The sequence below is a fragment of the Oncorhynchus nerka genome, linkage group LG18, assembly GCF_034236695.1.
Source record: "Oncorhynchus nerka isolate Pitt River linkage group LG18, Oner_Uvic_2.0, whole genome shotgun sequence".
Taxonomy (NCBI): domain Eukaryota; kingdom Metazoa; phylum Chordata; class Actinopteri; order Salmoniformes; family Salmonidae; genus Oncorhynchus; species Oncorhynchus nerka.
The window spans coordinates 58050710-58073972 of record NC_088413.1 but is presented as its reverse complement, the minus strand read 5'-3'; the positions used below and the strand labels follow the sequence as shown (position 1 = coordinate 58073972).

Below are 23263 nucleotides of genomic sequence, written 5' to 3'. Positions count from 1 at the left end.
TACTAGAACCCACAGCCACATCCAGTGGTGGAAAAAGCACTAAATTGTTATACTTGAATAAAAGTATAAATCATTTCAAATTCCTTATATTTAACCAGACGGCACAATTGTATTTAAAACAAAATATATATCATATTGATGGATAGCCAGAGGCACAATGTATTTAAGTATCAAAAGTAAAAATATAAACCATTTCAACCTATTTATATTAAGCAAACCAGACAGCACAATTGAGTTATTTTTTATTGATGGATAGCCAGTGGCACACTCCAACATAATTTACAAACAAAGCATGTGTGTTTAGTGAGTCTGCCCGATCAAAGGCAGTATGGATGACCAGGGATGTTCTCTTGATAAGTGTTTGAATTGGACAATTTTCCTGTCAACATGTAACAAGTACTTTTGGGCGTCAAGGAAAATGTATGGAGTAAAAAGTACATTATTTTCTTTACAAAATGTAGTAAAGTAAAAGTTGCCAAAAATATAAATAGTAATGTACAGATACCACAAAAAAACGACTTAATTAGTACTTTAGGGTATTTTTACTTAAGTACTTTACACCACTGCCCAAATGCCTTCACACCAGTACATTAGCATACTTTATATACTGTTACACATGCACTTATCACATAGTATACCATACATAAGTTAAGGCCATGCCTGAGTTGAAACCTGAGTGAGGTGCACATGTACAGTATATAAACAGATGCATGCGCCATATATTTAAGTGGTGGTCACGTGATACGAACACATGATATTGTTGTGTTATGTCACAAAATCATGTTACGACCACACATCAATATTCATTTTATATATCAATGTTTTGCTAAGTCTTGCTGAGTGGATGGTCTCTACAGAACATGTAAATGGTACAGCCAAAGCCAAATGTTTACTTGCATAGTAGTAATATCAGAAATAGATAGTGTCAATATAAATCAAATATACAGTATGTACAAGAACAACATCAATAACAATAGTGATAGACGAGGTAGTTATATGCATACAATCAGGGGTAAAGTGGCTGAGCAGCAGGATAAAGAAAAATATCAGCAACATATGGCGTGTGTGTTAGGAGAGAGTCATGTGAATAGAGGCACTGCAGATAGTGCTGATGACTGGTCCGTCCAAACCACGCATGAACAAGGGAATCTATATTCGGAGAACCTGTTTCTGTCCTGTCCTTGACTTTGGTGCAGGGCATGTGATGTCCATAGCCTCTTCGTCGCACAACTCCCTAATCTTGTCAAAAATATATTGTCTAGCTATGTCCAGTCCAGGTGGTGCTTATACAGGCATACCATCTATGGGAGGAAGGATGTCAGCGTTGCGCGGCAGCTGAAACCTGGTCCCGACAGTCCGAACGCTCCTTGGCAACAACACCAGGCTCCAGAACATCGAAGCTGTAAAACAGAGAATGACAAAAAAAAAATCAGAAGACATTACAACCCTGCACAACATCAAGTCACCTCCCAAGTTTAGGTAAGAGTAATCTCATGCAAATACCTTTTATTTACCTGATGGGCTGGCACTGCTTGATCTGTGGCAGCGGCCTGAAGTAGGGAGTCAGGTGTTGTTGCCAGCCATGGCTTTCCACCAGCACCGTACCATCCTCCAGTCCAACCAGCTGTGGGATGTTGACCCCTGTCACAGTGCTGTCCTTCACAACCCCAGCAATCTCTAACAAAGTGTACACTCTGGTCTTTCTGAAGCGCTGCTTGATGAGGCCGAAGCAAAGTCAGGGGCAAACTTGGTGTGGCCTGTGATCAGGAAGTGAAGATCCAGATTATGGTGGAGCTTGTGCATGGTCCACCAGGCAAAATACCAGAGCACAAACTTGTTCTTGTTTTGGCCACTGCAGTTATTACAATTCAGGTCCACAGTGTTTTACCAACTCCGTAGTTAGTGAAAAAACGGTGCATGTAGTTGATGGCTGCGCTGCTGCCTTCTTTTGCTTGGGCCAGCTCTCTTTTGATGACTGTATGACTGGTGGATTAGTCAGGCGTGTTCTACTGATTTAATGCTGAATAGACAAATTCCAGATACAAATATTTTAGCATTATTATACAATAGATGCGAAACGGCATTCTGATAACATCACTACACACAGTTCATAAAGGTAATACTAGCTACTGTAGCTAGCCAGCCATCTAACGTCAGCTGGCTAGCTAACAGCGAGCTTTAACTAGAAATACAAAGCGATTGTCAGCTAACATTAGGCTATAACTAGCAATGCGAAATGGCATTCTGAGAAAACATCACTAACGTTACAAACACTTAAATTAATGTTAGCTAGCTAGCTAAAAAAGAAACTATAATCCCAATCCATAGAATAACGTTACTAGCAATACAAACCGATTGTTTTAGCAAGCTAAAGTTAACCAAAAAAAGTTAGGTTCATTGTTCAATGGCTGGATGGCTAACAGCAAGCTTTAGCTTGCAATGAAAACAATTTTCAAAAAAATTAGAAACGTATAATATCTGAATCTGTAGCTAGATTTTTACCTGTATACATTAATGAAAGCTTAATGGCAGACTGCAACCCCTTTTATAAGACATCTTGTGTTGTTTCTGTTTAGTTTACACAGTTTATTTGGTCCGTTGTGTTCCACTGATTTCAAAACGTGTTATGAAATGAGAGAGTCAGCATTTTGCATGGCATGATCACACCTTTTCCCCATGACTTTTGTCGATAACAGCTGATAAATTCACGCCAGCAATGTTATTGAGAGCAGTAACAACATATTTGCAGTTCTCCATGGCTAACATAATATATTTCTAAAAAACTGTAGTAGAAAGGATTATTAATGCATTATGAGCAGCTCATTTTAAAGACAAAAGACACAACACCGCAGACCAATTCAAACTCATCTCTCGGCATGTCCCGCCCACTCATCATCGCAGCCAATCATGGCTAGCGGGAAGGTTGCCGACTTTTTCTGTAGCTAAACCAACTAGGCTCGTAATTTAATAATTGTATTGGTATTTACAGATGATATACACGTTTGATATTAAGGCACATGAAAGTTCACATGTTCGAGAAGGCATTTCTGCCAAAAAACACATTTTGATAAAAAAATATTATTTTTACATTCAAAAGGCTCTCTCTCCTGTGAAGTCGTGACTTGCGACATACGCCTAGTTTCCTGAATCGGGTCACATTTGCAAAAAAAAGAAAACGGTTTTCTCTTTGTCATTATAGGGTATTGTGTGTGTAGATTGGTAAGACAAAATGTTTTATTTAATCCATTTTAGAATAAGGCTGTAATATAACTAAATGTGGAAAAAGTCAAGAGGTCTGAAAACTTTTCAAATGCACTGTACACATTTTTGCATATTCATTAAAAAAATACAGAAATAACTTGTAATATAATTATATAAGTATACTTTCCGAAATGCACTGTATAAATCATTGGGTGGAAGCGGACTGGAAGCTTTAAAGTTGTGTAACCTCAGAAGGCTGGTGGGAGTTTTTTTGAACCCCAGCCGCTGTGACCCGCCTTGACGTCATACATACCCAACACACAAACACCTGCTTAGACATAGGAACTAACTAGGCAATGTAGGAGTGCGAAGCCTTATACAGAGTATTTCCTGTCTAGACATGCTTCCTTTTCAATTGTTCATCTTGTTTCAATTGTTCAAGGTGGAAACTGTAACATGTTTCAATGCACAGTATGAAATTTACATTTACATTTAAGTCATTTAGCAGACGCTCTTATCCAGAGCGACTTACAAATTGTATCACTTGATGTAATCAGCTGTATAATAAAGCTGTGATTTACTATCCTTGCTTGGAACTGGTTTCAACATGATTATTATGTGGTTGCAAAGGAACACCATTATTGATTTCACACGTTTTCCAAGGGATTTACTGTCTACTGTGCCCATTTGTAGTGGCAGGTTCGGAACTGGAGTCGGAGGCCTGGGATGCCTGTCCAACCTGAATATAGTCTGAACACTGCCTGAATTCAACAGGACCAAAGTTGTTTGCACTTCCCAACTCCATGGCAACCCGGTGGAAATAGGGGGATAACCGTTCTGCAATCTGGCCTGGTGAGGCAGCTGGGCTTGCCCACTGACTTGGGTGCCTTACACACACTCCAAGAGTGTTTGGTTAATGCTTCCATGGCTCTTGAGGAAAGGTCTTTGTGGGAAAGAAGAGGCTTTTGGGGATTATTGAGAGCATACACAGACTTAAAGCTAACCTCACAACTTAATCCTGCTGGAACACTTTCTACGAATATTGCAGCTCATCCCTTAACTCCTCAAGTCCATCAATCTATTTGTGTTTTGCAGCTCTATCTACATTGCAATTTACTATAATTGTTTAACTGTCTACACAGTTCTTAAAAGAGTGGTAGTATGATGATTGCAGACTAAGGTATGAACACATGGCCTTGTAAGAAATTGCCATCTATCCCTGAGTTTGACATGCCCATCTCCGTAGACACAATTGCGTCCCCTAGTGCATTTACTGTGTATTACCTCAATAAACAAATACCTCTGTCCTCTATTGTCTTGTTCATGCGTTTATTAAATAGGTCTAACTTGTTTGTTGAAATATTTGATGAAGTAAAGAGATATCTGCACCTGTAAATAATAAAATACTGTAGATCATATGGATAAATGCAAAGACCTAATTTAACGGCAGTTTGTACTGCACAAATACTGAGATGATGAATGAGAATGATCCTTGTTAAATGTAGTGAGGTTACATTTGTTCTGGGAAGATAATCAGACTAATCTAATTCCCTACATCCTGAGAGTGATTCAGTGTTCTGGAGAGACCATATGGAATTGTCATTCCACTGGATTCTGTGAACTGTTTCTTTCCAGGAGGACATTCACAAGAAACACACCTCCCAATAGAGAACACATCAAGATACATTTTCAAGCATATCATGTCCTGTCAGCCCAAGTTAGGGGTGTGGTGGAAACTGTGGTTTATCCATTCATTTTGTATGATCTGGAGACAGCATAACCTGTTATATGAAATGAAGAAAACTCAATTCAAAAGGTCTCACAAGGGAAATGTTTTTTTTGTCCCTCTGCAGTCAGCAAACTATATATCAGGCACCCTATTATATATGTCAGAATATAAGATCCTTTTCACCATTTTTGCAATAGTGATGCCACTTTGGTGGAATTTCTCTGTAAAAAAATGTAATGTTTTCTTGTGTACGGTAATGTTTCAGTTAAGTGGTGTTAGTGCATTATATTATTGGTGTAAATGAATGCCATTAAGAGGAACAACACATTAGCAAGAAGCATCATTCCCAACAGAGTATGCATCCTGATGAACTGCTCATTTCTGGGACAAGTGCACAACATACAATGTAAACTTACAGTGTTTATCAAACAATCCCAAAGTTAATATCTATTTGTACAGCATTTGCTTGTGGAGGAAATCATCTTAATTTAATGATTTCCTCTGTGAGGAGAAACTGTTATAATTGTCCACATTGTGTTGTATACTGGTTGAACACAGGGTGGCAGTCTAGTCATATCCCTAAAATGGATGTCAATAGGCAATGAAAAGAATGCAAAATATATACTACTGTATACTCTCTCTCTCTATATACTATATTACAATTAAGACTTAAAATGTGAAATATACTATAGCCTAAGACAGAATGCATTTCTGTCAGATACAGGAGGCTGATGAGGGCACAGTAACAGTTCAGCTCACTCAGACCAACAAAAACAATCAGATCTTGTTGCCTGGGGCAGCAGCATTGTTGAGAGTGGTTCTGTTATAGAAGAAGCCACCTCCAGCTCATGAAACTCATGTTCCTCCCATAAATAGCCCAGAGTCCGTCTGAGGCTCCCTGGGGAGTACCTTGTCTATCTCTGTACTGGAGTAGACAGAGAACAGTCCAACTCCATCCAGACCTCAACAGCAGCAGAGCCCGCTTTTATTTACCTCCACAGAGGTAATCCATCCTATCAGCCTAATACACCATAATACAGATTCCTTAGCAAATGAATTAATAACACAAAGAGGCTGATGCCATGGACAAGTTGTGTCATGTGTCAAGGTCTGGAAAGCAGTGCATACTGTGTTGAGTTACAGCTCGATCAATGTCCACTAACTCATACTGCGGCCCAGAAGATATATTATGAATGATCCATCAATAATCCTATCTAGGTGCCAATACCAGGCAGGACTGGTCAGTTGTTGGCCACAGAGGAAATTCTCTGGGCCATTTCCACCCTAGGTAACACCCTTGGTGGTCGGGAGGCATTTATCAGAAGGTATTGATTCCATGTTAAGTTGTCCCTGGGTAGACAGTGATCATGGGAGAGAGAGCTCAGCCTTTTGCCTTAAGCGTCAGCCTGGACAAATTGGTTTAATTAGGCTTGCCCTCTTTGGAGGATAGAGGGACATTGTGGGTTATATACAAGCATAAGTTGTGTCGTTTGTGGTATGTCGGATCAATATGTGAAACAGGGGAACTGTCAGACTGAGGTGGATGGTCAGCGTGGTGCTGCAAGCAAGGGTAGGGAGATGGCTGACAGGTTTCTTCAATGGAGTGCTTAGCAGTCATCCTCTGTGTTAGTGGATAAATACTAAGCACAAGAAAGATTTGGTCTCTGATCATGGGCTGTTAATGATTACACAAGTAAGATATAAGCTTAGAGAATTATAACCCATGGAAATCTCCACAGGTGTTAGGGAATCCCAATAGGGGTGTAGTATAACAGGGGCCAGTATGGCAATCTTAAAGATGAGGACCTGGACCTGGACAGTCTTTGAGGAGTCGAGGGCTCAGTGCTCGGTTCCATTATAAAGACATGAGGCCATACCACACTATGACCTTTTTATTACACAACAACACAGACATTACTTTCTCAGTGACACATGACCGTGGCTTCATTGTGGTCACTTTGAACAGCAGGCCAGAGGAGAGTCATCAAAGCCAATGTAGAAACCTTCCCTCTATGTGTTTTATCTACCATGTGAAGCTAACTGTTCTCCCTCTAGTTGTATGATAACAAATGGCTGCTATTGGCATGTTATGTAGACACCATTTAATTTTTTTATTTTTTATTTCACCTTTATTTAACCAGGTAGGCTAGTTGAGAACAAGTTCTCATTTGCAACTGCGACCTGGCCAAGATAAAGCATAGCAGTGTGAACAGACAACACAGAGTTACACATGGAGTAAACAATTAACAAGTCAATAACACAGTAGAAAAAAAAATGGGCAGTCTATATACAATGTGTGCAAAAGGCATGAGGAGGTAGGCGAATAATACAATTTTGCAGATTAACACTGGGGTGATAAATGATCAGATGGTCATGTACAGGTAGAGATATTGGTGTGCAAAAGAGCAGAAAAGTAAATAAATAAATAAAAAAAAACAGTATAAAAATAGTATGGGAATGAGGTAGGTGAAAATGGGTGGGCTATTTACCAATAGACTATGTACAGCTGCAGCGATCGGTTAGCTGCTCGGATAGCTGATGTTTGAAGTTGGTGAGGGAGATAAAAGTCTCCAACTTCAGCGATTTTTGCAGTTCGTTCCAGTCACAGGCAGCAGAGTACTGGAACGAAAGGCGGCCAAATGAGGTGTTGGCTTTAGGGATGATCAGTGAGATACACCTGCTGGAGCGTGTGCTACGGATGGGTGTTGCCATCGTGACCAGTGAACTGAGATAAGGCGGAGCTTTACCTAGCATGGACTTGTAGATGACCTGGAGCCAGTGGGTCTGGCGACGAATATGTAGCGAGGGCCAGCCGACTAGAGCATACAAGTCGCAGTGGTGGGTGGTATAAGGTGCTTTGGTGACAAAACGGATGGCACTATGATAGACTGCATCCAGTTTGCTGAGTAGAGTGTTGGAAGCCATTTTGTAGATGACATCGCCGAAATCGAGGATCGGTAGGATAGTCAGTTTTACTAGGGTAAGCTTGGCGGCGTGAGTGAAGGAGGCTTTGTTGCGGAATAGAAAGCCGACTCTTGATTTGATTTTCGATTGGAGATGTTTGATGTGAGTCTGGAAGGAGAGTTTGCAGTCTAGCCAGACACCTAGGTACTTATAGATGTCCACATATTCAAGGTCGGAACCATCCAGGGTGGTGATGCTAGTCGGGCATGCGGGTGCAGGCAGCGATCGGTTGAAAAGCATGCATTTGGTTTTACTCGCGTTTAAGAGCAGTTGGAGGCCACGGAAGGAGTGCTGTATGGCATTGAAGCTCGTTTGGAGGTTAGATAGCACAGTGTCCAATGACGGGCCGAAAGTATATAGAATGGTGTCGTCTGCGTAGAGGTGGATCAGGGAATCGCCCGCAGCAAGAGCAACATCATTGATATATACAGAGAAAAGTCGGCCCGAGAATTGAACCCTGTGGCACCCCCATAGAGACTGCCAGAGGACCGGACAGCATGCCCTCCGATTTGACACACTGAACTCTGTCTGCAAAGTAATTGGTGAACCAGGCAAGGCAGTCATCCGAGAAACCGAGGCTATTGAGTCTGCCGATAAGAATATGGTGATTGACAGAGTCGAAAGCCTTGGCGAGGTCGATGAAGACGGCTGCACAGGACTGTCTTTTATCGATGGCGGTTATGATATCGTTTAGTACCTTGAGCGTGGCTGAGGTGCACCCGTGACCGGCTCGGAAACCAGATTGCACAGCGGAGAAGGTGCGGTGGGATTCGAGATGGTCAGTGACCTGTTTGTTGACTTGGCTTTCGAAGACCTTAGATAGGCAGGGCAGGATGGATATAGGTCTATAGCAGTTTGGGTCCAGGGTGTCTCCCCCTTTGAAGAGGGGATGACTGCAGCAGCTTTCAATCCTTGGGGATCTCAGACGATATGAAAGAGAGGTTGAACAGGCTGGTAATAGGGGTTGCGACAATGGCGGCAGATAGTTTCAGAAATAGAGGGTCCAGATTGTCAAGCCCAGCTGATTTGTACGGGTCTAGGTTTTGCAGCTCTTTCAGAACATCTGCTATCTGGATTTGGGTAAAGGAGAACCTGGAGAGGCTTGGGCGAGGAGCTGCGGGGGGCGGAGCTGTTGGCCGAGGTTGGAGTAGCCAGGCGGAAGGCATGGCCAGCCGTTGAGAAGTGCTTATTGAAGCTTTCGATAATCGTGGATTTATCGGTGGAGACCGTGTTACCTAGCCTCAGTGCAGTGGGCAGCTGGGAGGAGGTGCTCTTGTTCTCCATGGAGTTCACAGTGTCCCAGAACTTTTTGGAGTTGGAGCTACAGGATGCAAACTTCTGCCTGAAGAAGCTGGCCTTAGCTTTCCTGACTGACTGTGTGTATTGGTTCCTGACTTCCCTGAACAGTTGCATATCACGGGGGCTATTCGATGCTATTGCAGTCCGCCACAGGATGTTTTTGTGCTGGTCGAGGGCAGTCAGGTCTGGAGTGAACCAAGGGCTGTATCTGTTCTTGGTTCTGCATTTTTGAACGGAGCATGCTTATCTAAAATGGTGAGGAAGTTACTTTTAAAGACTTAACTTCCTAAATTTAACTTCCTAAAATGGTGAGGAAGTTACTTTTAATGAGTGGTCAAGTAGGAGATACTCATGACAACACTTATTCACTTGGTCAGGCATTCTACATGCGTGAGGAAATGGGCCAACCATAAATACCCAGAGTTTAATGAGAATGTCGAGCCAGTAGAGGAGGACTGTGAGAGGCTGATTTAAAGCGACATTAGTCCTGACCTGGGAGGGCAACGTGCTCGGCCAACCATCTCCATACTGCTCTGGGCACCAGCTAGGGGAGAAATCCTAGCTCTAAGATTGCCAATCTCCCAAATCATTATTCTCATTAAGGACAAATGACAGAGGCTTTTACAGAGGGCTCCTTTGAGGCTTCCCAAATCCCTCCCCTGATCTCTCACTCTCTGGTGACTTCGACCTTGAATCGCCAGAGTGAGTGTGTCATGCCCTCGCCATAGAGAGGCTTTTTATTCTCTATTTTGGTTAGGCCAGGGTGTGACTAGCGTGTGCATTCTATGTTATTTTTTCTATATTTTTGTATTTCTTTGTTTTTGGCCGGGTATGGTTCTCAATCAGGGACAGCTGTCTGTTGTTGTCTCTGATTGAGAACCATACTTAGGTAGCTCTTGCCCACATGAGTTTTGTGGGTAGTTGTTTTCTGTCTCTGTGTCTACACCAGACAGAACTGTTTAGTTTTCGGTCTCTTGTTATTTTGTGTTCAGTTTAAATAAATTATTAACATGGACACGTACCACGCTGCATATTGGTCCGATCCTTCTTATTCCTCATCAGAAGAGGAAGACAATCGTTACAGAGTGTTGCCTTTCCTACCATCAGGGTTCAGTGGGTTTTGGTTTGAGGAATGAACTCTCTGTTGATTTCCCTTCCATAGATCCCCTTTAATGACCCGTGGGGAGAGTGGCTGTAGGCTGCGGGGTCAATGTTGGGCTCAGAACTCTTGTGTGGGAGTAGAGTAGAGACACCTGCCACTATACTGACTCCACAGTAGTGTTGGCCTATATCATACTGCTGGTGTATTTCAGGGAGAAAACTGCAGCCTAACCAGAAACCTCCAAAATGACTGTACACAGATAATAGAACTGGTGGGTTGTCTGTGGATACTGCATAGTAGATTGAGTTTTTGCAGCGCTGCAGTAGTAAGGTGGGTTTGATTAAGTGGCAGAACTCCCATGGGACCTGCTCATAAAATGTGTGTTGAGAGAAGACACTTGAAAGAATTATATAGCTTTAACATGTAGCCTATCCATCCACCTCTATTTTATCTGGGAGCTGAGAGAGGTTAATGAGAAAAGGTGGTTCTATGAATTTCATCTTGTGCATGTAGGTCTCAGTTTTTACAGTGAAGATTAATGGTGGAGGTGGTCAGTGACGAATGGCTCGATCATTCTGTGCTTTTCTTTTTGGCCCTTTGCCTACATTTTACTCTCACTTTACTCCTGCTTTCTTCAAAGAGGACAGCTCAAAGAATTTTCTCCTTTTATTGTATCACTCCTCTTATTTCCCCTCCTTATCCTTGTCTTCGTTTAAGCTGGGAGAGTTATGTAAATCAATGCAGGCTTATCTCTCACAGCTACTTTGGAGATTTTTGCTGTTGTGCCAAATGTGACTGTTTTAGATTGTATTAGAATAATGGGATCAGAATCAATAAGCAGCAGACAAAAAGTAGTAACTGAGTGGCCCTGGTTATTGACATTTTTACGATATGGTGCTTTTAAAAGGAGTATTGAGGCAGCTTAACAGTTAGCTGTAAACTATTTATTTTGGTCGTATCTTCGGAGGGGGAACTGCAGCCAACAGTCTCTTACCAACTTGATCACTATCTATGCATGGACAACTTGTCTGATTTCCTGAAATAGCAAATTATTCACTTGTTTATTTGTGTGAGATGGCAAGTTACCCTGGTCTGTATCCCCTAAAACTGGTTTGGAGAGATAAGATGAGTATGAGGAGACAAGCAGGCACCGCAGTAACACAGTAGTATCCAGGCTGAACTGCATGTATCTGAGAATGGCACATAACATCCAGATAAGGAAACTAGATCATGATTGCTCTATACTATAATGCATTAACTGTATGTAAATGAATTAAGACACTAATTGGTGAAATTAAAATGTCATTATCCATCTGTAACACCTGGAGGAAAGTGCATTCCCATCCCATCATACACTGTAAATAAAACATTCCTTCTTTTCCTCACTGTTATTGACATGGTTATGCAGTGTTACTTGTCAGGCTACTCTGCTGCAATCATGTTAACATGGATGACCACATTTAGCAACTCTGGAGACCTTGACCACCATAGGAATTTCATGGGAAAGTGAGCAATTGGCTCTTTCTATGAACGAGGCAGAAGACCAGTTTAGATGGTACTTGAGCGTGGCACCAAGGCTGATGCCACGTGCGTTCCATATTAACATGTGGTGGCAATGTGGTGGAATGAGAGACGACAACACAATCAACACCACAGACTTACTAGAGTACTTGTCTCTGTAGTGAATTGATCTAACTGTCTTTCACTAAAAATGTGATCAAACGTATGAAACCAAACAGGGCGGAACTTAGCATGTTAGAGAAGCTCAGCGCTGTACATCCTCTATTTTAACTATGTTTTATTCATATAGAGACTGGCTTAGGCCTACTTACAGCAGAGTGAGTAGAAGACTTATTCGGCAATGGCCTTTTCTAGACGCAAAACCAACCATTAAAAGTCAATGGTAAGGAAAAATAAATGTCATGGGCCGACTAGTCCATAACAAGACCACGCTACCTAAACAGCTGACTGCACTGTATGTTTGTGTTCGCAGATCAAAACAACAAAGAAAGGTCTTCATCAAAGGACATCTAGAGCCACATTAGGTAACTGGGGGTGGCAGGTAGCCTAGTGGTTAGAGTGTTGGGCCAGTAACTGAAAGGTTGCTAGATCAAATCCCTAAGCTGACAAGGTGACAAGGTAAAAAATCTGTCGTTCTTCCCCTGAACAAGGCAGTTGACCCACTGTTCCCTGGTAGGCCGTCATTGTAAATAAGAATTTGTTCTTCACTGACTTGCCTTGTTAAATAAAGGTTAAATATAAATTGGTAGAATCAGATTTAAAGGCCATTGTCCATGGATGTAGAGGCCATGTTATATACAATGCATCATTGTTTTATGATGTGTGTAAGAATGGCCCTAAGTGGAAAAATATTAGCGTCGTTCTGCCCCTGAACAGGCAGTTAAATAAAGGTTAAACATTTAAAAAAAAAAAGATTACTCTTGGGAACAATTCAGTGAGCAAAACATGTTAAGACTCAGACTGCATGCACCATTGCTTCTGTATTAGATTTTTCATCACACACAACTAATTAGGTCAATAAGTCTTCTATAGCTGCCTACCATCTAGCCCAGTACGTACTGACTCTATGCTATATGGTTCCTGCCCCTCCTCCACTCTAATTAAAGCTATACATTGCTACAGTGGCATGCTGATCAAAGACATTCAATATTTAGCAGCCTTTTAAACCTGACCTTTTAGCAGGCCAACACGGTAGGCAGCCACCGCTGGCCTTGCTGTATTCTAATGAGAAAACCTCTTCTACAACAGACCTCTTTCTCCACCACCACGGCACATCAATGTTATCTTTAGTGCACATTGAATATTTATAAGGGAAAGAGGCTGGGAGCGCCGTCACTGATCTGTAAGGTGACTTGTGGTGTCTTTGCAGTGGGTGCTGGTGCAGTGCCAACCAAGTCACATGGTACATGATGTCTCATAAAAGTTACCTTTATTCTTTTTAGGGGAAGGATTATGTTTCATTCTTAATAGCTGTACCTATTAGCTTTGGATTTCTCTGGAGTATTTCATGAACATTAGAATCATTACCGGAACATATAGATGTGTCAATCTACACAAGCGGCAGGTAGCCTAGCGATTAAGAACATTGGGCCAGTAACCAAAAGGTTGCAGGTTCAAATCCCTGAGCCAGCTAGGTGAAAACTCTGACGATGTGGCCCTGAGCAAGGCACTTAACCCTAATTACTCCTGTAAGTCGCTCTGCATAAGAGTGTCTGCTAAATAAGTCAAATGCAATTATACAGCAGGTCTGACTGCCCCATCAAATCCAGCCTAGTACTGAAGCTAACATCAGAAGCTTAACAGCCTAATTGGTCTATATATAGGCATTTGCTGTTCAACTGCCTGAAAAACATGTTACTGATAATAAGCATCAACAAACACTGCTGGCATGTAATCTCCTCCAGACTCATGTGGCCACATGACACCTCATTAGAAAAGAGTGGAGGATATAGGGTCAGAATGCTAATGACGTCCATTGATCGTAGGGCTAAAACACTCACAGAATTCACCTTCTTATATCTGACGGAGACTGGAAGAGGAAAGGAGGGGAGGAGCAGAGAGGAGAGGAAAAAAGAAGAGGACAAACTAATAAGACCAGACCCCAAGTGGGTTAGCTGTGCCAGTGAACCAAATTGTTAACCACAGTCATCTTTACAGAGACAAGACGTGAGGCTGAGAATGGTTTGTATACTGAGCAGGAGGATGTGGAAGTGTCATTGGAACAGCATGCATCTTCATCCTCATGTTCTCCTTATTACTGAGGGGATGTCACATCACAGAATAAATAAATGATAGCATAATATTCTCTATGTCGATATTATGGATGACTGAGGCAAGTAATTATTTAGAGGTTACATTTACTGTCTCTTGGATGATTCCAAACCAGTTGACTGTAATGTGACCTCTGGATTCTAATAAATGAATAGATAAACATCCGATCCGCCAGACAGACACAAGCTGTCTGCGATCATGCATACTGACTCGAATGATTGCTCATTGCTGACGACACGTGCTTGGAAGGCTTCATTGGAGACTAAAATGTACATCATACTTGCTAGCTTCCTCTCCAAAAAGCCATTAGAAAACAATCATCCATCCCTCTAAATTGAATCCTCCTCTGTACTATACAGCAGGTGACTCAGGGAATATCAATGAGAAAGGCCTCCCAGGCTACTCATATGCCAGAGACATACATCACCAAACTGCTGGGTAAAATGGCAAACAATCTGTAGAAACTTACTGGGCACAGATGTCAATTCAACGTCCATTCCGCATTGGCTCAACATCATTTAATTAAAAAGACATGGAAACAACGTTGATTCAACCAGCGTGTGCCCAGTGGGAAACCACTAAGCCCTGAGCTTCAAAAGCAACAGACGGGGGGGACATTAAATATTGATGGGTAGAAATAAATAAACAGGCTAAGGACAACCAGAAGGACACTGCATAAAATGGAGTCGTAGATGTACACCAAAAGTGTTCAGATCACAAAAAGATGATCTCTTCAGGATTTTGACATTCCAGAATTAAGGTTTCTAAATTCTGCCTGCTCCTCACATAAGTCCCACACTCACCACATGCCTACAACTTAGAGACACTAACTTTTTTGGCACTGTAGTTTGTGGAGACCAGACTCATGTGGCCAATAATAAAATCACAGAAACAAATCTCACAAAGCCTTTGGGGGAAAAGACTTCTGGGCTCTGGCATTTCTATGTCGCTGCAGCTATAAAGCTATCATATCCCTGCCGGGTAGGGGAGAGATAACTGTTCTGGAGAAAAAACAACCAGAGACAATAGAACATGAGGTGGAGATTGGTTTAGTAAGTAAGAGAGGGAGAGGAAACACTGCTGGCATCCAGGGGCATCGCCACAACTCAGCGGGTGTCTGCACAACAATGCCAACAGGGGTGCAAATTCTCCATACTCTAGAAATCAATTTCACACAAAGTGCTGAGGACTTGGACAGAGGCGTATCGGAAACACATTGAAATACTGCAGCTTGTGTTATTGGATTTGGAGCCCAATAGTGAGCCCTTTGGGCAATATCCACAAACTGGGGGGGATCCAGTCAAGAGTAGCTTCCCTTCCTTCCCTCGCCAGCCCTGGAACCTCTGGCTCTCCCTCTGCCAGCAGGGGAAAAGAGATTGTTATGGGATTTACTTCAGATTTAAAGTTCTGTCCTCAAATTTGGATACAAACTTTTTGGGTTGCTTATACTACCCATACTGGAGAGTATGACAACTATCTCTGTTTCTACTCTGTTGTAAACTGCCTGCAGTAAAAACATTTCCGAAAGCTATGAACCAATATGTATGGACACAGACCTGTTACACTCTCACTCACTCACTCACTCTCCAAGATTCATGCATGTTTCATTGAAAACAATAAATAGAAACATCTCCCAAGGGTACTTAAGTATTGAAGTACAGCATACTGTGGAAAACTAGTGAGCCTACAAGGAGCACTGAATGGATTCTACAAATACAGTGCCTTGGAGGGAAAGGGGCATTATTGTTGATTTGTGACAGGATGAAGGTTGTAGTAAGGGTATTAGGCCTACATTATGAGAAGGTTTTAAATGAACCTACAGAGATTTAATATACATCTTAATTCCTTCTTCCTATAAAGACTCATCTTTCTCATACACTGTATGTTGCCGAGTGACTTAATGTGATGTATTGGTTTGGCAATCATATATTTTATAAAAGCTGACGAGGTTAGGGTTAGGTTTAAAATCAGATTTCAAGAAGAGAAATTGTAGAAATAGGCGGGGTTTAGACATAATTATGACTGTGACTGTGGTAACTAATGATAACCATAATCACATCAAATCAATTCAAATGTTATTGGTCGCATACACATATTTAGCAGATGTTATTGTGGGTCTAGCGAAATGCTTGTGTTCCTATCTCCAATAGTGCAGTAACATCTAGCAATACACAACAACACACATCAATCTAAAAGTAAAATAATGGAATAAAAAAATATATAAATATTATGACAAGCAATGTCAGAGTCCGGAGTATAAATATATAAATATATACACATTTATTTATATGTATATATATATATATATATATATATTTATTTATACACAGTTGAAGTCGGAAGTATACATACACTTAGGTTGGAGCCAAAAACTAGTTTTTCAACCACTCCATAAATATCTTGCTAACAAACTATAGTTTTGGCAAGTCGGTTAGGTCATCTACTTTGTGCATGACACAAGTCATTTTTCCAACAATTGTTTACAGACAGATTATTTCCCTTAATTCACTGTATCACTATTCCAGTGGGTCAGAAGTTTACATACACTAAGTTGACTGTGCATTTAAACAGCTTGGAAAATTCCAGAATATTATGTCATGGCTTTAGAAGCTTCTGATAGGCTAATTGACATCATTTGAGTCAATTGGAGGTGTACCTGTGGATGTATTTCAAGGCCTACCTTCAAACTCAGTGCCTCTTTGCTTGACATCATGGGAAAATCAAAAGAAATCCGCCAAGACCTTGTAGACCTCCACAAGTCTGGTTCATCCTTGGGAGCAATTTCCAAATGCCTGAAGGTACCACGTTCATCTGTACAAACAATAGTACGCATGTATAAACACCATGGGACCACGCAGCCGTCATACCACTCAGGAATGAGACGCGTTCTGTCTCCTAGAGATTAACGTAAATGCAAATCAATCCCAGAACAACAGCAAAGGACCTTGTGAAGATGCTGGAGGAAACAGGTACAAAAGTATCATAACCTGAAACCTGAAAGGCCGCTCAGCAAGGAAGAAGCCACTGCTCCAAAACCACCATAAAAAAGCCAGACTATGGTTTGCAACTGCACATGGGGACAAAGATCGTACCTTTTGGAGAAATGTCCTCTGGTCTGATGAAACAAAAATAGAAATGTTTGGCCACAATGACCATTGTTTTGTTTGGAGGAATAAGGGGGAGGCTTGGAAGCCGAAGAACACCATCCCAACCGTGAAGCACGGGGGTGGCATCATCATGTTGTGGGGGTGCTTTGCTGCAGGAGGGACTGGTGCACTTCACAAAATAGAGGAAGGAAAATTATGTAATATATTGAAGCAACATTTCAAGACATCAGTCAGTAAGTTAAAGCTTGGTCGCAAATGGGTCTTCCAAATGGTCAATGACACCCAAGCTTACTTCCAAAGTTGTGGAAAAATGTCTTAAGGATAACAAAGTCAAAGTATTGGAGTGGTCATCACAAAGCCCTGACCACCATCCTATAGAAAATATGTGGGCAGAACTGAAAAAGCATGTGCGAGCAAGGAGGCCTACAAACCTGACTCAGTTACACCAGCTCTGTCAGGAGGAATGGGCCAAAATTCACCCAACTTATTGTGGGAAGCTTGTGGAAGGCTACCCGAAACGTTTGACCCAAGTTAAACAATGCAAAGGCAATGGAACCAAATAGTAATTGAGTGTATGTAAACTTCTGACCCACTGGGAATGTGATGAAAGAAATAAAAGCTGAAATAAATCATTCTCTCTACTATTATTCTGACGTTTCACATTCTTAAAATAAAGTGATGATCCTAACTGACCTAAAACAGGGAATTTTTACTAGGATTAAATGTCAGGAATTGTGAAAAACTGAGTTTAAATGTATTTGGCTAAGGTGTATGTAAACTTCCGACTTCAACTGTACATAGGCGACAGAGGCCATTATCAGCAACCATCACTCCTGTGTTCCAATGGCACATTGTGTTTGCTAATCCAAGTTTATCATTTTAAAAGGCTAATTGATCATTCGAAAACCTTTTTACAATTATGTTAGCACAGCTGAAAACTGTTATTCTTATTAAAGAATCAATAAAATTGGCCTTCTTTAGACTAGTTGAGTATCTGGATTTGTGGGTTCGATTAAAGGCTCAAAATGGCCAGAAACAAAGCTCTTTCTTCTGAAACTTGTCAGGCTATTCCATGCCAGAAATGGCCAAGATACTGAAGATCTGGTAAAATGCTATGTACTTTTCCCTTCACAGAACAGCGTAAATTGGCTATAACCAGAATAGAAAGAGAAGTGGGAGGCCCCGGTGAGCAAAAGGACAAGTACATAAGAATGTCTAGTTTGAGAAACAGAAGCCTCACAAGTCCTCAACTGGCAGCTTCATTAAATAGTACCTGCAAAACACCAGTCTCAACGTCAACAGTGAAGAGGCGACTCCAGGATGCTGGTCTCCTAGGCAGAGTTCCTCTGTCCAGTGTTTGTGTTCTTTTGCCCATCTTAATATTTTATTTTTATTGGCCAGTCGGAGATATGGCTTTGTCTTTGCAACTCTGCATAGAAGGCCAGCATCCCGGTGTCGCCTCTTCACTGTTGACGTGACAAATGTTCGATGTCTATATATATAGGGCAGCAGCCTCTTAGGTGCAGGGTTGAGAAACCGGGTGGTAACCGGCTAGTGAAAGTGACTAAAGTTTTGGGCAGGGTACTGGGTGGATGCCGGCTAGTGGTGGCTATTTAACAGTCTGATGGCCTTGAGATAGAAGCTGTTTTTCAGTCTCTCGGTCCCAGCTTTAATATACCTGTACTGACCTCACCTTCAGGATGATAGCGGGGTGAATAGGCCGTGGTTCGGGTGGCTGAGGTCCTATGGTATAATAAACTTCCGGCTACTGTCTTTCAATTGTAAAAGAGATACTGAGGGCCAATCCCAAATCAACCACTATACCCTATGCCAGGGGTACTTAAGTATTATTTGAGAAGCAGTAATAAACGCCCAGCTCTCAGTCCATGCGATCCCAAACTTTACACATCCCTCTTTTTAGCTGAGATGAAATGATTCTGTTTTAAAGCTAATTTCCTGCAATTCTACACATGTTGCCATGTATTATTTGTGTTAATATGATACCAGTGGTCGAAGTCTGACCTAGCTCCCCCAATTCAACAAAAGAAAGACCTGTGGTCCGTATTGACCCCGTTCTGGATCCGGCCCTATGCGGAGATCTGAAAGGATTTGATTGGTATAACCAATATGGTGAAACTTACACAAAGCCTATCAAAGGGCAAGGTGGCGCTATTCCCATATCGATTGGACCCAGAGGTTTCATACCATAGGGGGTACGTGCCCCCTCATATTTTGGGGGGTAATTAAATTAATATATATTTATACTGTAAATATATATATTTTTTATTACATATTCGAATGTTAAATTAATTACTTAACTTATTTTTTAAAGCCACATTTTGATTATAATTATTTATAAAAAGAGGTATTTTGCGGAGGTGGTACAATGATTGTACCAGGCAAAGTGTAACGGTTTTCTAGGTGTGGTGAAGGAGAGTCGGACCAAAACGCAGCGTGTAGATTGCGATCCATGTTTAATCAAACAAACGTAAACACGAAATAACACAAACACTACAAAACAATAAACGTAACGAAAACCGAAACAGCCTATACTTGTCAACTAACACAGCGACAGGAACAAAGACACTAAGGACAATCACCCACGACAAACTCAAAGAATATGGCTGCCTAAATATGGTTCCCAATCAGAGACAACGATAAACACCTGCCTGATTGAGAACCACTCCAGACAGCCATAGACTTTGCTAGATACCCCACTAAGCTACAATCCCAATCCCAATACCAACACCAAAACCCCAAGACAAAACACACCACAATACAAAAACCCCATGCCACACCCTGGCCTGACCCAATACATGAAGCTAACACAAAATACTTAGACCAGGGCGTGACAGAACCCCCCCCCCTAAGGTCGGACTCCCGAACGCACCTCAAAACAATAGGGAGGGTCCGGGTGGGCGTCTGTCCATGGTGGCGGCTCCGGCGCGGGACGTGGACCCCACTCAGTCAATGTCTTAGTCCCCTCTCCTCGCGTCCCTGGATAGTCCACCCTCGCCGCCGACCATGGCCTAGTAGTCCTCACCCAGAACCCCACTGGACTGAGGAGCAGATCGGGACTGAGGGGAAGCTCGGGAGTGAGAGAAAGCCCGGGAGTGAGAGAAAGCTCGGGAGTGAGAGGAAGCTCAGGAGTGAGAGGAAGCTCAGGAGTGAGAGGAAGCTCAGGAGTGAGAGGAAGCTCAGGCAGGTAGATAGATCTACCAGATCCTGGCTGACTGGCGGATCTGGCGGATTCTGGCTGACTGGCGGATCCTGGCCGACTGGCGGATCCTGGCCGACTGGCGGATCCTGGCCGACTGGCAGTTCTGGCAGATCTGGAAGAGTCTGGTTGACTGGCAGATCTGGAAGAGTCTGGTTGACTGGCAGATCTGGAAGAGTCTGGTTGACTGGCAGATCTGGAAGAGTCTGGTTGACTGGCAGATCTGGAAGAGTCTGGCTGACTGGCGGATCCTGGCAGACTGAAAGATCTGGCTGCTCCACACTGACTGGCGGCTCTGGCTGCTCCATGTAGGCTGACAGCTCTGGCGGCTTCTTACAGACTAGCAGCTCTGGCGGCTCCGTGCAGACTGGCAGCTCCTTCCAGACTGGCAGCTCCTTGCAGACTGGCAGCTCCTTGCAGACTGACATCTCTGGCTGCTCCATGCAGACTGATAGCTCTGACTGCTCCATGCAGGCTGGCAGCTCTGGCTGCTCCATGCAGGCTGGCAGCACCTTGCAGACTGACAGCTCTGGCTGCTCCATGTAGATTGGCCGCTCTGGCTGCGCTGAACAGGCGGGAGACTCCGACAGCGCAGGAGAGGCGGGAGACTCCGACAGCGCAGGAGAGGCGAGGCGCACTGTAGGCCTGATGCGTGGTGCTGGCACTGGTGGTACTGAACCGAGGACACACACAGGAAGCCTGGTGCGGGGAGCTGCTACCGGAGGGCTGGGGTGTGGAGGTGGTACTGGATAGACCGGACCGTGCAGGCGCACTGGAGCTCTTGAGCACTGAGCCTGCCCAACCTTACCTGGCTCGATGCCCACTCTAGCCCGGCCGATATGAGGAGCTGGAATATACCGCACCGGGCTATGCACCCGCACTGGGGACACCGTGCGCACCACTGCATAACACGGTGCCTGCCCGGTCTCTCTAGCCCCCCGGTAAGCACAGGAAGTTAGCGTAGGTCTCCTACCTAGCGTAGCCCTACTCCCTGTGAGCCCCCCCCCCCCCCAAGAAATGTTTGGGGCTGACTCTCGGGCTTCCATCCGCTACGCCGTGCTGCCTCCTCATACCAGCGCCTCTCAGCTTTCTCCGCCTCCAGCTCTTCCTTAGGGCTGCGATATTCTCCAGGCTGAGCCCAGGGTCCTTTACCGTCCGGTTCGTCCTCCCATGTCCATTTCTCCAGGTGGTGCAGCCTCTCCCACTGCAGCTGCTGCTGCTCCTGCTGCTGCTGCCTCTGTTGCCTCTCCTGTGGCTCCTGCCTGTTGACACGCTGCTTGGTCCGTTTGTGGTGGGTGATTCTGTAACGGTTTTCTAGGTGTGGTGAAGGAGAGTCGGACCAAAACGCAGCGTGTAGATTGCGATCCATGTTTAATCAAACAAACGTAAACACGAAATAACACAAACACAACAAAACAATAAACGTAATGAAAACCGAAACAGCCTATACTTGTCAACTAACACAGCGACAGGAACAAAGACACTAAGGACAATCACCCACGACAAATTCAAAGAATATGGCTGCCTAAATATGGTTCCCAATCAGAGACAACGATAAACACCTGCCTCTGATTGAGAACCACTCCAGACAGCCATAAACTTTGCTAGATACCCCACTAAGCTACAATCCCAATACCAACACCAAAACCCCAAGACAAAACACACCACAATACAAAAACCCCATGCCACACCCTGGCCTGACCCAATACATGAAGATAAACACAAAATACTTCGACCAGGGCGTGACACAAAGAGTACCCCCCCACCCTCCCTGCTCTATTCTCCCTACTAGTGGTTCCTTCCAAGGTGCACCATGGAGCAAAGATATGCTAGGCAGGACATTAGATACTCTGGTGTGTGAAAACAGTATTGTGAGTGTCGAGTGACACACAGCGTTTTATTTTATTTTAGCTGCTGATGATGGGCAGGCCTTGTTTGTAAATTAATTTGAACAATCTATGTAGCCTATTGATTCCTTCTTGATGAATAAGTAAAATAAAAATGTTTTGTTGTTTCTCTATAAAACTAGCCACCTAGCAATTTAATTAAGTTGGCTTTAGCTAGCCAGCTAGATTGGTTCCCAAGTCTCCCAACCTCATAACTAGCTACCAAGCCATTTCAGGCTATCAAGTTAAAGTCGCTTGTCTAACTATCCTAGCTGGCATGCTGGCAAGGTTGCTAGGCTTTAGAAAATACAAAAAATGCTTTAATTCTTGGGTTATGATAAATACCAGTGTGGCAGTTGTACTAAACATCTAAAGCCTAAAAGTTCTTAAAGGTCCAATGCAGCCATTTCCATCTCAATATCAAATCATTTCAATTAAGTACCTTTAAAGGGATGGCTTAAGATAAATGTACTGAAAAATAAATAAATAAAAATACGTTGGTCAGCAAGTGGGAGGGTTTTCAGCAGTTGAATTAAATATATTCAGAGCGGGAAAGGTAGCCACACCTGCAGAGTGCATTAAGCAACTGAATAAGGTAAATCTGAATACCAAATACTGAGAAGTGCGTAGGTAAGGTGTAAATTCCTAAGTCGGAATCAGGCCTTTAAGGCATAAATGTTCTTAAAGGTCCAATGCAGCTGTTTTCATCTCAATATCAAATCATTTCTGGGTAACAATTAAGTACCGTACTGTGATTGTTTTCAATTCAAATGGTCAAAAATAAACAAATTACTTCTAAGAAAAATGCCATTTCTAAAAACAAGAAATTTCCTAGGACTGTCTGGAAGTGGTATGAGAGAGGGGACCAATTGAAGGAGCCTAATGGGAGGATCTGTAACCTGAAAACTAGCTCCTGTTGGCAGAGGGAAAGACAAACGTTCTTCGTTATTGGTCTATTAACTTATA

At 42.8% G+C, this 23263-nt stretch overlaps 1 long non-coding RNA gene across 2 annotated transcripts; it reads right to left on the bottom strand.

The window, feature by feature from the left end:
• Positions 1 to 229: 229 nt before the first annotated feature.
• LOC135561571 (uncharacterized) lies at positions 230 to 2871 on the bottom strand. Of its 2 annotated transcripts, none has more exons than XR_010459569.1 (3): positions 2503 to 2871; positions 1504 to 2020; positions 230 to 1400 (listed from the first exon to the last, which is right to left on the bottom strand). It is a non-coding gene; the product is annotated as an uncharacterized LOC135561571 (long non-coding RNA). The 2 variants fall into 2 exon arrangements; XR_010459568.1 differs by having other exon boundaries at positions 1515 to 2020; positions 2503 to 2869.
• Positions 2872 to 23263: the final 20392 nt, after the last annotated feature.